Genomic DNA, 15826 nt, shown 5'->3' with positions numbered 1-15826 from the left:
TTTATTAATTTTCTGTTTGGAGGATCTGTCTTGTGCCGTCAGTGGGCTGTTGAAATCTCCGGTGATTATGTAGTTGCTATTAATCCATTTGCTTAGATCCAGTAAGGTTTGCTTTATGAAACTGGGTGCACCTAAGTTGGGTGCATATATATTTAAAATTGTTATCTCTTCTTGTTGAAGTGTACCCTTCACCATTATATAATGACCCTCTTTGTCTTTCACTACTTTTGTTGGTTTAAAAACTAAATCGTCTGAAATTAGAACTGCCACGCCAGCCTTCTTTTGGCTTCCACTTGCCTGGAATACTGATATCTACCCTTTTACTTTTAGTCTATATGCATCCTTGCAGGTTAGATGTGTTTCCTGAAGACAGCATATACTTGGCCTGTATTTTCTTATCCATTCAGCCAGCCTATGTCTCTTGAGTGGAGAGTTTAAGCCATTCACATTTATTGAGAGAACTGATAGGTAAGGTAGATTATTGTTCATTCTGTTGGGTTGTATGTTGTTGCTTTGATTTCTCTCCTGAGCCATTGTATTATCTGGCCTTTAATCTTTTGGTTTTGGTTGTTTTTATATTCGTGAGTTTTTATTATGGTGTTCCGTGCGTAACACTGTTTTGAGTAATTCTTGTAGGGCTGGTCTTGTCTTGGTGAATTCTCTGAGACTTTGCTTGTCTGAGAATGTCTTTATTTCTCCTTCATATATGAAGCTTAGTTTTGCAGGGAATAAGATTCTAGGGTGGGCATTGTTTTGTTTCAGAAGAGTGAGAATGGGGCCCCAGTCTCTCCTTGCTTGTAAAGTCTCATTAGAGAAGTCTGGTGTTATTCGAATTGGCTTTCCCTTGTATGTCACTTGCTTCTTTCATCTTACAGCTCTTAGAAGGGACTCTTTAGTTGATATTTTGGTCAGTCTGATGACTGCATGTCATGATGTCTTCCTGTTTGCATTGAATCTCCCAGGGGTCCCCTGAGCTTTTTGAACTTGTATATTGAGATTTTGAGCAAGGCCTGGGAAATTTTCCTCTATTATATCTTCAAATAGCTTGTCCAACCCTTGGGTGTTGTCCTCTTCCCCTTCTGGTAACCCTATGACCCTCACATTAGGTTTCTTCACATAATCCCACATCTCTTGTAGGCTTTGCTCTTTTCTCTTGTTTCTCTGCTCTATCTCTGTGATGGTTTTATTTAGTTGGAGGGTGTTATCTTCAATCTCTGAGATTCTTTCTTCTGTTTGATCTACCCTGTTCTTGAGACTTTCCACTGTATTTTGTAGTTCCCTGAATTGATTCTTCATTTCCAGGAGTTCGGTTAAAGTTTTCTTCATTGTGTCTATTTCTTTAGTGAACTTTTGTTCTAGGTCCTGGAGGCTTTTGGTGGTTTCTTTGTGTTGGTTATTGAGTTGTTGTTGCAGTTCGGTGAGTGTTCTTATGATCCACATACGAAATTCCTCTTCTGTCATTTTGGTTGCCTGATTTGGGCTGGTGCTCCTCTTTGGGGGTGTGTTTTCCGTTTGGTTCTTCATATTTCCTGAGTTCTTTCGCTGATTTCTTCCCATGTCAATCAGTTGTTGTTTCTTTCCTTTAGGTTTCTGTTTGGGTATTCACACGCCTTGTTTAGTTTCTGAGCCGTTAGGTGGTGTCTGGGTGAGATTGGACCACTCCCTGTATAATGAATGAGTCAGTGGGTGCCGTGAAAAGGCTGTGCAGGATGCCATCCCTTCAGTAGGTGGCGCTTTCTTGGAGGAACAGGCTATACTGTTGATTTTGTGTCCTGTTAACAGCTCTTGTTCTGGGCGGAGCTGGGTTGGGTAAGCCTGCCCTCAGGCACCACCAAGGGGTCAAAGTTCTGTTCTCTGCTTCCAGGAAAAGCTGTCAGGGCGGGGCTGGAATGGTCCTGCTCAGCCAGAAAGTCTGCTTGTGGGGGTGGGACTGTCTGAGACCCGCAGTCTGGAGGGGGCCTCGCTTCTTTCCACCCTCCCCAACTCCGCAGCTACTCCTGGGCCTCTGCCAGCAGGCCAGACCACACACCACCAGGCCTCCCCAGATTGTGATGCCAGCGGGGAGGTTCCCTGCGCAGGAACGCCACCTGGGCTGGGCACACGGCCTCCCTTTGGGAGGAGGGTTGCCCTCTAGGATGCTGATCTACCCCTGAAGGCACACACACCTCAGCAGGCTGTTCACAAATATCCCTTCTGTGCCCCGGGCAATGCTAGCCCTCGGTGCACGGGATCTGGTCTGCAGGTCCGACCTCTGGGTCCCAGAGTTCAAACTGTATCCCCACCAGGGAGAGGATTTCCAGTCCCAATTCACCCACAGGGAGCCCAAGCTGTGTCTGTGTCTCTCAGCCTCTGAGTCGGCACCGTTCTCCTGGGAACACCGTGCCAGCAGCATCTGGGAGGGCTGGCGAGTAGGGACCTCACAGTCTGAGTTCCCCTTAGTCAGCTGTAGGGTCCCAAAAGGGAAGGTCCCGTTCCCTGGAGGTGCCTCTGCCTCTTCCCCAATACAGCTGGTGGCTGTATTGTCTCTCTGGGCAGCCGCAGGTAGGGTTGGCGGAGGGGAGGAGGAGGCAATATGGCGCCTGCCGCGAGGCTCGGGTCTGTGCACACGGAGGTGCCCGGAGGGATTTGGGAGCCTGGTGCCGCGTCCGCTACAGGCTCACCGCTAGCTGGCGGTGGCCATCTCTGGGCTGGTGTCCGCAGGTCTCTCCACCCGCTGGGGAGCCCACCAGCAGTCCCAAATGCAGGGGAGGGGAAAGGTGAATTATCCACCTACCCTTCCCGCTGGTCTCCGGGCTGCTCCGGCGGTCTCAGCTTCCCGTTTTCCTCCGCAGCTTCCTCCCGTGGAGTCTCCCGGGGTCTCAGGTACCCCTCCTTCCGGCCCTCGTCTGCTGTATGCTAGCTTTCTTGCTTCTTTTTTCTAATTTCTGCTAGAATCTGTCTTTTCTGCAGAGACACTCTTTCTGGCGGTGTTTCTCGTCCACCATCTTGATCCTCCTCCGGATTCTGTTGCATTTATTTTTATTTTTTAAAATATTGTATGAACATATTATTTGTCCTGATTACTGGGATTTGGGGCTCCCTTTATTATTATTATTTTATAACAAAGTCACTCATTTTAAAAGCTTTTTTTTTTTTGGAGACAGTCTTGCTCTGTTGCCCAGGCTAGTGTGCGGTGGTGTCATCCTAGCTCACTGCAACCTCAAACTCCTGGGCTCAAGCGATCTCCTGTATCAGGCTCCCAAGTAGCTGGGACTACAGGTGTGCACCACCATGCCTGGCTAATTTTTCTATTTTTAATAGAGATGGGGTCTCACTCTTGCTCAGGCTGGTCTCAAACTCTTGAGCTCAAGTGATCCTCCTGCCTCAGCCTCCCAGAATGCTAGGCTTATAGGTATGAGCCACCACGCCCAGCCTAAAACTATTTTTTAATTTTAATTTTTTTTTGAGACTGGGTTTCACTCTGTCTCCCAGGCTGGAGTGCAGTGGTGCCATCATAGCTTACTGCAACCTCAGGTGATCCTCCTGCCTCAGCCTCCTCGATATCTGGGACTACAGGCACACGCCACCATGCCTAGCTCATTTTTATTTTTATTTTTAGATATGGGGCCTCAATATATTGCTCAGGTTGGTCTTGAACTCCTGGCCTCAAGTGACCCTCCCACCTCGGCCTCCCAAAGTGCTGGGATTACAGGCATGAGCCACAGTGCTCGGCCTGAGCCCCCTTTAATTCTGCGTCCTAGGCTAGCACCTGTCTTGCTCCCTTAGCCTAGTCCTGGCCTTGTTGCGAACAGCACTGCATCGAGAAACTTCCCAAGCTTGACATCATATTTACTCCACACGGGCAACAAGGTGGCAGAATTCAAGAAGTGAATGTTGAACAAATCAGAGTAGAAAAAAAGATCATTTGCTTCCCCAAGGGGGATGAAGGAGGGCCATTTAGGACAGTACATGCCAAAGGAAACACCAAGGCACTGCTTCCCAACCACTGTGCAGGCATCTCTGCTGACTTAGGGGCTATGATTTCTCAGGAACCTCCACCAGTCATGGGTTTGTATTTTTTTTTTTTTTTTTGAGACAGAGTCTCGCTTTGTTGTCCAGGCTAGAGTGAGTGCCGTGGCGTCAGCCTAGCTCACAGCAACCTCAAACTCCTGGCCTCCAGCAACCCTGCTGCCTCAGCCTCCCAAGTAGCTGGGACTACAGGCATGCGCCACCATGCCCGGCTAATTTTTTCTATATATATTAGTTGGCTAATTAATTTCTTTCTATTTATAGTAGAGATGGGGTCTGGCTCTTGCTCAGGCTGGTTTTGAACTCCTGATCTCAAGCAATCCGCCTACGTCGGCCTCCCAGAGTGCTAGGATTACAGGCGTGAGCCACCGCGTCTGGCCTATGGGTTTGTATTTTTTAAGTCCTTACTTAATTTGCTTGTCTTTTTTATTTGGATTTTTAGACATCACATTTTTCATTTTCAAAAAGTTGTAAGAGATATGTTCATGACGAAAATTATTTCAAATGATGCAGAACAGTAGACGATAAAAGTTAAGAGCCTCCTTATCCTGTCTCTTATACCAAATCCCGAGCCATGGAGGTAACCACCGTTAGCCACTGCTGGTTCTAGTTCTTTCCCTGGTTACCACCAACAATCTAAACGATGTCTTTCTCCATCATACACAGAGCGCAGGTGCTGACTCTGTTGTACGAAAACTCCGGAATTTAGCTCACTTAGATTTTTCTCCTTTCTTTTCTCTTCCTTTTCACATTTTGTTCCGTTCTAGTTGTGTTTTAGTATTTATGTTTAGTCATTTCTTTTGGAGTTATAAATCAGGATATCTCAACTTTTGCACTATTGTTATGCTGGCCCAGATCATTCTCTGCTGTGGGTGGGGGCCGTCCTGTGCACTGCAGGATGTTCAGCGGTGTCCCTGGCCTCCACCCGCTAGATGCCAGTAGCACACACACTCGCCCCATTTATGACAACCCAAAATTTGCCAGATGTCACTTGGGGGCAAAATCATCCCCCCTGTTGAGAACCACTGCCCATAACTGTCGCGCCCGCCTCGCCAGCAAGGAAGACGCGGCAACAGGAGTTCTTCTGACCGTGCTTTAATGGGGTTCCCTTTAGACTTACATGATGCGGAAGACCCAGCCCGGCAGCGCGCAGGCCACTATATACCCCAGAAGTACAACCCCTAAGCTGTGATAGGCCGTTCAGCTGTCGAGCCACCAAAGCATTAGTCCATAGCAGGACCCTTTGTTTGGATTCTCGTGCCACAGGGCAACCGACAATTGCGCATGCGCTGAACTTGTTAGCTGCTCTAGGCAAAGCCGGAAACAGGCGCCAACTTGTAATGGCGTTGACACCGCGCCCCACACATAACGTGTGTCTTTGCAGTTCCGGGGACCCGGACAACATCTCCTGACTCCCCCCTTCCTACCATGAGGACATGAGTACCTCCACATTTTCCTCTAGTAAAGTTCCTCCCCCGCCATTGCCCCACTTCTAGAAATTACTTTTTTACATATTATAGTTTATACACATGTATATTGTGTCTTATAAACTACATGGATACGTTTCTTGCATCATAGGTTGAGTATTAGGAAAAAACAGAACTCTTGTGTGATCAGGTGTGTGGGGTTTTATTTCCACTCCAGCCAAATCTCCAGCACCAGCTGGGTGCTTCGTAACTTAATTAAATCCTGACACAATCTGCCTGTAGTTAGTGTCGGAACCCACAGGTTAAGGGCTTAGTCCCACAAGACTGCCCCCTGCTTCAGGTGCCAATTGTAAGTCCAGGCCTATGGAAACTTCTGACTAATCAGCTGTAAAGTAGATGATGCCGCCACGCCCGATAGATCATTTACTAGAATGTCCCACACAACTCCAGGACACACTGTGCTCGCCTGTTATTTAAAGGATATGCTAAATGATACAGGGGAGCAGCCAGATAAGGAGGTACTAGGGTGAGTTCCAGAAAGGTACCAAGTTCAGGAGTTTCTGTCCCCATGGAATTAGTGTGTGTCATACTCTGGGCATGCGGATATGTTCAACCTGGAAGTTCTCTGACCCCTGTACTGAGGGCTTCTATGGAAGCTTCATCACATAAGCATGATTGGTGATTAACTCACTCTTCAGCCCCTCTGCTGGTCCCAGAGGAAGGGGGTGGGGCAGAAAGTTCCAAGCTTCTAATCATGGCTTGGTCTTTCTGGTGACCAGACCCCATCCAGGAGCCCCAGAGAGAGTTGCCTCATTAGAACAAAAGATGCTCCCATCATCCAGGAAATTCCAAGGGATCGAAGACCAAATATTAGAACAAAGGATGCTCCTAGTACCCCTATCCCTTAGGAAATGACAAAGATTTTAGGAGCTCTATGCCAGGAACCTGCGATAAAGACTAAAGATATATTTCTTATTATAAACCACAATATCACATAGGTGGATTGTAAAAATTGAGAACTAGGGCTTGACATGGTGGCTGACGCCTGTAATCCTAGCACATTGGGAGGCTCAGGCAAGAAGATCGCTTGAGGCCAGGTGTTTGAGACCAGCCTGGGCAACATAGCAAGACCCCAATCTCTACAAAAAATAAAAAATTAGCCAGGCACGGCAGCACATGCCTGTAGTCTGGAAGCTGAGGCAGGCGGATCGCTTGAGCCCAGGAGCTTGATGTCACAGTGAGCTATCATGATGCTGCTGAACTCTAGCCTGAGTGACAGAGCTAGGATGACAGAGCGAGATTCTATCTCAAGATCACAACAATAACAGCAAAATAGAGCACTAATATGCCTTGCTATAAGGCTACGGTTATGTGCATATTAGGGAAATTGGGCCCATAAAAAGGGACATTTAGTCTGAGCCACTGAAGGAAACAGATTCAAAGGTCCAGGTGTGTTGAGTTTTCTTCTCCTGAACTCCCTTAGTCACTCACAGTCAGGTCAGAGTTTGTTCACGTCTGGATCTTACTTTCCTTACAGCCTTGGGGATTGCTTGTTTTGGCGTTTCCGTTTGTCTTTAATTTTTTGCTGTTGACAGAGAAAACACACAGCCTTTACTACCTCTCTGCGGCCACCCAGTCCTCATTCATTCTCTTTGTTGAGTGACGTAATTTGGGCCAAGACCGCTTTCTAGGTGCAGGGCATTTCTTCCTTTCTCCCACATACCTTCTTTGTCCCACAAGCAGTTTTTAAAGAACAAGCGCAGAGGAGGTTAACTTTCTTACGCTTGCACTATCTGCCGATGTCTCTGTTTTGTCCTCAGATTTGCTTTGTAGTTTTGGTGGATACAGGATTTTAGGTTAAGGTCATTTTTCCCCTAGAAGAGGCTTGACGCAGACCCAGACTGGCAGGGTGGGGACAAAGCTCACCCAGCTTCACTGCCTCCAGTGGGGGAGAACAGAGAGGAACCCTCGTCACACATTTGTCATTTTTTTTACTGTTCCCGGCAGGATTCTGAGCACACTGAGCGTGGGGAAGGGGAAGAGAATGGGTTTCTGCGGCCTGCAGGTCTCCAGGGAGTGGAGTCCTTCCTTGTTGGCAGACGAGTGGGCAGAGGAGCCCACTCCTAGTAGATTCCAGCAGGTGCAAGAGTTGGGATGTGCAGTTCGAGCTGTCTCCAACTCTCCCAGAGAGGGAGGGGGTCCTCCCTCTTCTGGGGTGGAGTGGGACAGTCCAGCCAAGCAAGAAGGGACCAAGCTGCCACGGCACATGCAACCCATGAGTCCACATTTTTCTTCCCTCCTCTCTGCCTGCTCCTTGCCTGCTGATCTGCAGTGATTCCTAAACTTGGAGCGTAGAAGAATCACTTGGGAAACCCAATAAGAAGCCAAATTCCCAGGTTCCACTCCAGATTTACTGAATTAAAACTCCTGGGACTTTTACCTCCTTAGTTAAATATATTCCAAGGTACTTTATTTTCTTTGTTGCTATTTTGAAGGGAATTGAGTCCTTGATTTGGTTCTCAATTTTACTGTTGTTGGTGTATATGAATGCTTTTGATTTCTGTGTATTGATTTTGTATCCTGAGACTTTACCAAATTCATTTATCAATTCAAGGAGTCTCTTGGTTGAATCCTTGGAGTTTTCTAGGTATAATATCATGTCATCAGCAAAAAGTGAGAGTTTGATCTCTTCTGCTTCCATTTGGACACCCTTAATTCCTCTCTCTTGTCTAATTGCTGTAGCAAGGACTTCCAGCACTATGTTGAATAGAAGTGGAGATAATGGGCAACCTTGTCTTGTTCCAGTTCTAAGTGGGAATGCTTTCAACTTTTCCCCATTCAGTATGATATTGGCTGTGGGTTTGTCATATATGGCTTGTGTCATTTTTAGGTAAGCCCCGTCTATGCCTATTTTGTTGAGTGTTCTTATCATAAAAGGGTGTTGAATTTTGTCAAATGCTTTTTCTGCGTCTATTGAGAGGATCATATGGTCTTTGTTTTTGCTTCTGTTTATATGGTGAATTACATTTATAGATTTGCATATGTTGAACAATCTCTGCATCCCTGGGATGAATTATTTTCTTGACAAGCACCTGGAGGACATAAACAGAATATACCATGCTCATGGGTCGGCAGAATCAACATTGTTAAAATGTCTATACTACCCAAAGTGACCTACAGAGTCAACACAAACCCTATCAAAATACCATCATCATTTTTCACAGATATAGAAAAAATAATTTTACGCTTTGTATGGAACCAGAGAAGACCCCGTATAGCAAAATCAATCCTAGGCAATAAAATCAAAATAGGAGGTATCAATTTACCAGACTTCAAACTATACTACAAGGCTATAGTCATAAAAATAGCTTGGGACTGGCACAAGAACAGGGACATTGACTAGTGGAACAGAACAGAGAACCCAGATATAAAACCATCCTCATATAGCCAACGAATCTTCAACAAAGCAGACAAAAACATACATTGGGGAAAAGAATCCTTATTCAATAAATGGTGCTTGGAAAACTGGATAGCCACATATAGAAGACTGAAACAAGACCCACACCTTTCATCTCTCACAAAAATCAACTCATGCTGGGTAACAGACTTGAACCTTAGGTGTGAAACTATTAGAATGCTAGAGGAAAAGTTTGGAAATACTCTTCTAGACATTGGCCTAGGCAAAGAATTTATGAAGAAGACCCCAAAGGCAATCACAGCAGCAACAAAAATAAAACAAATGGGACCTGATCAAATTAAAAAGCTTCTGCACAGCCAAAGAAACTGTCAAGAGAACAAACAGACAACCCACAGAATGGGAGAAAATTTTTGCAAGCTACACATCTGATAAAGGGCTGATAACTAGAATCTATTTAGAACTCAGGAAAATCAGCAGGAAAAAATCAAACAACCCTATCAAAAAATGGACAAAAGACATGAACAGAAACTTCTCAAAAGAAGACAGAATAATGGCCAACAAACATATGAAAAAATGTTCAACATCTCTAATCATCAGGGAAATGCAAATCAAAACTACAATGAGATATCAATTAACTCCAGTGAGAATGGCCTTTATCAAAAAGTCCCCAACAATAAATGCTGGCATGGATGTGGAAAGAAAGGAACACTCCTACACTGCTGGTGGGACTGCAAACTAGTTCAACCTGGAGCAATATGGAGATACCTCAAAGTGATACAGGTAGATCTACCATTTGATCCACCAATTCCACTACTGGGAATCTACCCAAAATATCAAAAGTCACTTTATGAAAAAGACATCTGCACTAGAATGTTTATAGCAGCACAATTCACAATTGCAAAGCTGTGGAAACAACCCAAGTGCCCATCAATTCATGAGTGGATTAATAAAATGAGGTATATGTACACCATGGAGTACTACTCAGCTTTAAGAAACAATGGTGATATAGCACCTCTTGTATATTCCTGGTTAGAGCTGGAACCCATTCTACTAAGTGAAGTATCTCAAGAATGGAAAAACAAGAACCACATGTACTCCCCAGCAAATTGGTATTAATGGATCAACACCTAAGTGGACATATAGAAGTAACATTTATCGGGTGTCAGGAGGGTGGGATGGGTATATACAACCACAACTAGTAAGATGTGCAACGTTTGGGGGATGGACATGCTTCAAGCTCTTACTTGAGGGGGGGGCATGGGCAATATATGTAACTTTAACACTTGTACCCCCATAATATGCTAAAATAAAAAATAATAATTAAATTTAAAAAATTGATAAATACTGAAAAAAAAAAACAACTTCTGGGAATGGAACATGAGCTAGGGTGGTTTCCCTGGAACTGAAGTGGTTCCCAGGACACAGAACTTCTAGGGCTAAAACCAGGGGAATCCTGGGCAAACTGGGACAAGTTGGTCACCTTATGATCCCTGGGCCCCAACTCCATGGGCACCCACGCTCGATGTCCTCTGCTGCTCCCTGATCAATGATGCTTTAAATATTGGCTTTCCTTTAGGCTTGGTCCCACACTCTCTTTTCCTTCCCTAGAGCTGCATGCACAATATGGTAGCCCTATAGCCAGTTATGGTGATTTAAAATTTTAATTTAAATAAATGAAATTTAAGTTAAATTAAATAAAATTAAAAATTCAGTTCCTCAGTTGAACTAGCCATAGCCACATGTGTCTAGTGGCTGCCACATTGGACGGAGCAGGTGTAGAACAATTCCACCATTATAGAAAGTTCTATAGGGCAGCATTGCCCTAGATCAAGGTTTCTCAACCTTGGCCCTATTGACTTTTGGGGCCAGATCATTCTCTGTTGTGGGAGGCCAGTCCTGTGCATTGTAGGACGTTTAGCAGCACCCCAGCCTCTGCTACTAGATGCCAATAGCACACCTCCTGCCCCAAGTTGTGGTAACCAGAAAGGTCTCCAGACATTGCCAAATGTGCTCCCCGGCAAAATTGCCTCTGCTTGAGAACTACTGCTCTAGATTCATGGTTCCAAGGAAGGATTATGGGAAAAGGGGAAGTATCTTAGTCAGTGGGATGAGATTTGAGAGGCTTCTCATATTTGTGGACATTAATTGGTGACATTTGCCAACTCTTTCCCCCCAAATTTCCCAATTCTTATTTTAAAAATATATTAGAACTCACCTTAATCCAGTGTTATAAGAAGCATTTGCTGCTTCTGTGGTAAATACGGTACATTCAACCATTTTCTTGATGGATTTTTTTTGTCATGTCTAGGTGATGTCCTTCGTGCAATTAAAATTCATTTTCACCTTCCAGTTTCTGACTCTTTCTTGCTCCTTTAACAAGCTAAAGATCTTATATTCTCTTTGCATTCCTAAAGAATAATTACCTTTCTCCCAGAATTAAATAAATGTCTTGAAAACTTAGTAAATTTCTTTGAGAAAGGAAAACCTAAAAAAAGAAGAAGAGAGGTAACTATTTTGCTATATTTATATTTCCTCCTTCCTATTCATAGCTTCGATATTGCTGTGTTGAAATCATAGACATGAATGATAAATCACGAATGTGCCTGACACTCTCGCTCTGGTCTCACACTAACAAATGTTTCGTTCTGGGGAAGGCTTTGTTAAGTGAGTGATGAAAGGTTTATTCCTCACATGCATTTTATTTATTTATTTTTTATTTATTTATTTATTTATTTTCTTCTTTTTTGAGACACAGTCTCTCTTTCTTGTCTAGGCTAGAGTGAGTGCCGTGGCGTCAGCCTAGCTCACAGCAACCTCAAACTCCTGGGCTCAAGCGATCCTCCTGCCTCAGCCTCCCAAGTAGCTGGGACTACAGGCACAAGCCACCATGCCCGGCTGATTTTTATATATATATATATTAGTTGGCCAATTAATTTCTTTCTATTTTTATGGTAGAGACGGGGTCTCGCTCAGGCTGGTTTTGAACTCCTGACCTTGAGCAATCCACCCGCCTCGGCCTCCCAGAGTGCTAGGATTACAGGCGTGAGCCACCGCGCCCGGCCGTCACATGCATTTTAGAGACTATTTACATTTTCTTTATTTCCTGGTTCTAAACATTACACACCGCAGACAAAGGAGTCCCCAGGCATTTCTTTGTTTTAGCATCAAGGCTGGCAGCCAAAGTAATCGCTCAGCTAACATGACAAGCCTAGAACGAACAGTGAAGCACAAGGAAATGAAATCAACATCCCTGCTGAAATGTGCATGTATCTGACCATCGGATGACCTGGTGCCTGGGCAGCCGCTCATGAACTTGTGGTGGCCATCACCCTTCACGTTGGGACTGTCTTTCCAAGATCAAGTGTCTGCAAAAGGAATCAAAGCTTCCAGAATTGCTATGGTGAAAGTTTGGTTGAAATGAGATGCGTGGGAATAAGTGGTTTCTTCCTTTTTATCCCCTTTCAAGAATTCGTAGAATTACAGACTGATCTTCTGTGTGTGTGTGTGTGTGTGTGTGTGTGTGTGTGTGTGTGTGTGCGCGCGTGTGTAGGGGCTGAGGAGAGTGTGCAATTGTATTATTGCTTAACGTCCATTGTTTCCCAAACTTTAGTCATTTGTGTTCCACCTTCATCATTTCTTCTTCATCATCTTCTTACCATGCATACTGTCACTTATCTATTCTTTTTACCTAACAGAAGGAATCTGATGTAACTATTGTCAATGGGAAACTTGTATCATTTGCTTATAAATATCGGGGACTGCGTATTTATAGACATACATATACATCCAAAGGGGAAAAAGCCATGTTATTACATTCTAGTTAAATTATGCCAAGTGAAAGAAGCCTGTCTCAGAGGGCTGCACACAGCGTGGTTCCATTTATGTGACATTTTGGAAAAGGCAAAACCAGAGAGACAGAAAACAGATCCGTGGTGGGCTAAGGCGGGAAGGAGAAGTTGACTGCAGGGTGGTGGCAGGAAGGAGTTTTGAAGTGATGGAACTGTCCTGTATGCTAATTATGGTGTTGGTTACATGACGTGAGATACACATGTTAAAACTCATAGATCTATACATCACATTTTTTTTTGCTGTATGTTAGTTTAAAACTAAAATAGCTAAATTCTAGTCTTAAGGTGTGGCCTCATGAAGGTTCTGAACTTGGATCTTTGCTTTATCTTTGTTCAAAAAGAGACCATGGGAAGTTTAGAGAGGTGTTGAAGACCTGTTAGCACTAACTGAGACTTTACCTACTGTAGTTGTTGATTAGGAATATTGAATAGGTATTAAAAAGGAAGTGAGCAGGCTGGGCGCGGTGGCTCACATCTGTAATTCTAGCACTCTGGGAGGCCGAGGCAGGCAGATTGCTCGAGGTCAGGAGTTTGAAACCAGCCTGAGCAAGAGCGAGACCCCGTCTCTACTATAAATAGAAAGAAATTAATTGGCCAACTAATATATATATAGAAAAAATTGGGGAAGGGAGGCATGGGCAATATATGTAACCTTAACATTTGTACCCCCATAATACGCTAAAATAAAAAAAAGAAAAAGAAAAAATTAGCTGGGCATGGTGGTGCATGCCTGTAGTCCCAGCTACTTGGGAGGCTGAGGCAGGAGGATTGCTTGAGCCCAGGAGTTTGAGGTTGCTGTGAGCTAGGCTGATGCCATGGCACTCACTCTAGCCTGGGCAACAAAGTGAGACTCTGTCTCAAAAAAAAAAAAAAAAAAAAAAAGGAAGTGAGTATTGCTAGGAAATACCTTGTTATTTTCCATGAGGGAAATTATCCATTTAAGAATTCCTAAACTAAATCCAAACCCTCAATTTATAAATGGGATATGTTTGAAGAAAATCTCATTCCTGTGCCAGATACGGACCTAGGCATGGGACATGCCAGTCTGCACAGCACCCATCCCCAACGGCTAAGGGTGGCAACCACCAGCATGGGCATCAGGCATCAGGTTGAGATGAATGGGAACTTTGTGCAGCAACATTCATTCATTTATTCATGTAACAAACATGAATTGAGTGCCTCCTATGTGCCAGGCATGGTACTAGACGCTGGGGATACAGTGAGCAGACAGAATAAGCCCCACTCTCACAGAGCTTTCAATGTAGTGGAGGACAGATATTGAAAATGAGTACACAAAGTTAATATTTAATTATTAATACAAAGTGATATATCCTATAGGAAAAAGGGCAAGATAATACCAGATTTACTCTTTTTTTTTTTTTTTTTTTTTTTTTTGAGTCAGAGTCTCACTCTGTTGCCCAGGTTAGAGTGCCATGGAGTCAGCTTAGCTCACAGCAACCTCAAATTTCTGGGCTCAAGGGATCCTCCTGCCTCAATTAATTTCTTTCTGGCCAATTAATTTCTTTCTATTTTTCGTACAGACAGGGTCTTGCTCTTTCTCAGGCTGGTTTCGAACATCTGACCTTGAACGATCCTCCTGCCTCGGCCTCCCAGAGTGCTAGGATTACAGGTGTGAGCCACCGGGCCCAGCCCCAGATTTACTCTTAAGGGGAACTATTTGGATGTGGGAGAATAAAGAAAGCCTCTCTGTGAAAGTACGCTTTAAGCTGAGACCTTAAAGATGAGAAGTTAGCCAAGCAGAATGGAGGGCAAAGCATTCCAGCCAGGGGAACAGCATGTGCAAAGCCCATGACCCAGGAAAACAGGCTAGCCTGTTTGGTACAGGGGTCAGCAAACTACAGCTTGAAGTTCAAAGGGAACCCATGAACTAAGAATGGTTTTTATAATTTTTAAATTGTTGAAAAAAGTCAAAAGAAGAAGAATATTTCGTGGTACGCAAAAATTACTTGACATTCACGTTTTAATGTCCATACATTGGAACACAGACCCACTCGTTCAATTGTGTTGTCTGTAGCTGCTTTTGTACTACAATGGCAGATGGCTCACAAAGCTGAATATACATGCTCTCTGGTCCTTTCCAGAAGAGTGTGCTGACTCTTGATTTACAGAATGATGAGCCAGGGGAGAGGTGGGCAGGGGCCAGCTCACAGAGTACTTTTCAGACCATAGTAAGTAGTTTAGATGTTATACTAAACTCAGTGAAAAGCCACTGAAGAATTTTAAGGTGGGTGGATGAAGGTGGAGAATTACTGAGCCTTTTTTTAAAAAAAAACCTGTGCCCTACTGTCTAGTTTTTCTGGGATCCCTAGGAAATACCTCCTTCTGGATCACCAAGGGAATCTCCCTCACTCTCTTTAAAACCCCCAGGTTCTGCCTCCTCTTTGCTCCTTGGTGCTCAGGTGGAGGAGGCGGGCATGACAGTATCACGTTTGTCGGCTGCCTTTGTCAGGTGGAGGTGGAGATTTGCAATGTGTTCAGGGATTTTATTTACTTATTTAATTTTTTATGAAGGTGCAGGGGTTGTGAAGAGGTTGTGTTCAATTGTCTTGTTTGTTTTTGTTGAGACAGAGTATCACTCTGCCGCCCCGGGTACAGTGCTGTGGCCTCAGCCTAGCTCACAGCAACCTCAAACTCCTGGGCTCAAGTGATCCTCCTGCCTCAGCCTCCCGAGTAGGTGGGACTACAGGGGTGTGCCACATGCTTGGCTTGGGTTTTTCTTTTTTTTCCCCCTGCTCATTCTTTTTGGTAGAGACGGGGTCTCACTTTTACTCAGGCTGGTCTCCCAGGAAATCCTCCCACCTTGGCCTTCCAGAGCACTAGGATTACAGGTGTGAGTCACCGTGCTCGGCCAATCTTGGTTTTTTAAATTTCCTTTTATTGCTGTGATGAATATCTGTTCAATACAACAATGACAATTTCACTGTGCTTGCTTTACAGCTTTAAGTAAATGTCACAATTCAAAAACTCAATGAACTTTGATTGTTGCTAATTGTGATTTATTTGAAAGCCTCTGACGCTTATTTGGAGTTTGTTCATGAGGGAAAGTATTTACACATTCAGCTTATTTCCGCTTATTTTTTCTCTCCTCCTTTCCTCTAGACACA

General features: G+C 44.3%; 1 protein-coding gene across 2 annotated transcripts in view; it reads left to right on the top strand.

Moving 5' to 3' along the window:
• Positions 1-15826, top strand: part of TMC5 (transmembrane channel like 5) — a 73464-nt gene that overhangs the window by 3064 nt on the left and 54574 nt on the right. Inside the window, exon 2 of one of the 2 annotated variants that reach the window (XM_075995136.1) lies at positions 4273-4393. The exons of the other annotated variant lie outside the window; for it this stretch is intronic. The gene's annotated coding sequence lies outside the window, so the exon portion shown is untranslated. The remainder of the gene's footprint in view (positions 1-4272; positions 4394-15826) is intronic. 2 annotated transcript variants of the gene reach the window in all.

The sequence above is a fragment of the Microcebus murinus genome, chromosome 19 (assembly GCF_040939455.1).
Source record: "Microcebus murinus isolate Inina chromosome 19, M.murinus_Inina_mat1.0, whole genome shotgun sequence".
NCBI classification, from domain to species: domain Eukaryota; kingdom Metazoa; phylum Chordata; class Mammalia; order Primates; family Cheirogaleidae; genus Microcebus; species Microcebus murinus.
Note: the sequence above shows the minus strand (reverse complement) of the source record. Positions and strands in the feature narration are given on the sequence as shown.